Raw genomic sequence first — 1,639 nt, forward strand, 5'->3', positions numbered from 1 at the left:
GCATCTCACACCTAGGGAAATAACAAGAGGAGTAAAATCTATAGAAGTCAACTCACCCTAAGAAGGTGGGGCTCAGAGACTGCTGTACACACTTAGGCCAAGGTGGCCGGCTGCGAGATAATGAATGGCAAGTACAAGTCCCAAGTTGGAAGGAAACACATTTCCAAACAACTCTGTTGAGCTTGACAATGAAGAACCCAACATGGTCTTGATGTTTACCAACACGGATGTGCAAACCGTGACACCTACGAAAGTCTCTACCCCACTATACCTACCATCCCTCAAGGATGATTTTAACTCTCTCCAAGAGTTGGAAAGATTTGGGCCACAAGGAAGGGAAGTTAGTGGCCATACCTCACATCCCCCACTCTCAAGTTTTAACCCCCCCACTTTACCATCGACCTTGGAAGGTGGTGACAGGTTCAAAGCCTAAGTGGAACAAGCCCAGAGGGGGAAATCTGTGTACCAACGCTGTGCCAAGGTGATACAGCAAGAACGGATGTGGACTGTCTCAGGGTCAAGAGTTTAAGAAAAAAGTAGAAAGAACTTCTAAACTGCAGGATGGGTTAAGAGAAATAAAATCACTGCTCTTGACTCACTTAATCCTTCGCCATGTTGCTGTCAGCACACCAACTAAGAGTGCGAGTGTCTGGCTGGGTCCATTTTCCATGGTCTGTAGAAGGCGCTGTGAAGCACATCCTGTCCTAGCTCTGGGGCCCTTCCCCCCTCTGCAGCCTTACCCAGTGCGGGGAATGCGCCCCCTACTGACTCCAACACTCATCGCCTTTAGCCGACTTGGCTGCGGTGCATTTTGGGTGGGGGCTGGTATTTTCTTCATGGCCATAAACCAGAAGCAACAATGCAGATTTATAAAGAAACTGTATCAAGCGACCCAGGAGTTTGTTTGTTTTCTATTTGGAAGGTTCAAGACACTGGCATGAGCAGCACCAGGGATAGGAATTGGGATGTGGATGGACAGCATTAAAATGGCAAACACAGGAAACAGTTTGGTTCTTTTTCCCTCCTGAGCCTTTGTCTGAGAAATGGGGTTATGTCAAGAATTGTTCCGAGGAACCAGTGAATGCAAGAACATCAAGAGGACTCAGTGTGAGCACGTATGTGGCAGGAAAAGAATATCAGACCTTAGCTCCTGGTCTTGGGCAAGAGGAAGAGAAGCAATCGCGCCTTTTCCAGGCAGACAGACACCCAGGTTGGGGGGGAGGGGAGGCAGCCCAGGAGGGCCAAGAGGTGAATAAAGGGGGGGCTCAAAGTACTACTCCCTATTCACTGCGTTCAAAAGGAATCTTTTCGCAGCTTTCTGGCCTGCCATTTTTCACCATCTTCCAGCCAAGTTGGGGCTCAGACTGCTGGCAAGAGGTTGTGCCGACCAGGCAGCTGCGAGTGAGAAAAGGGGGTGGTGGTGGGCCCCGCGGTCAGGACAGGGGCAGAGCTGGCGTGCTGTAGAGGAAGGCTGGCACCGGGAGGCAGAGACTTTTCACTCCGGGCCATGCCTGCTCCCCGCCCCCCCTCCGCCCCCTCCCCCAGCCAAGGGTGGGTAGACCCGGCAGCAGGCTGGCCCCAGGCCCGAGGGGTGTGCGTGGGGGGCTCGTTTTCGGGGGGGGGCGGAGGAAGGGATTAG

This window comes from Condylura cristata, unplaced genomic scaffold (genome assembly GCF_000260355.1).
Source record: "Condylura cristata isolate star-nosed mole 26May11 unplaced genomic scaffold, ConCri1.0 scaffold00022, whole genome shotgun sequence".
Taxonomy (NCBI): Eukaryota; Metazoa; Chordata; class Mammalia; order Eulipotyphla; family Talpidae; genus Condylura; species Condylura cristata.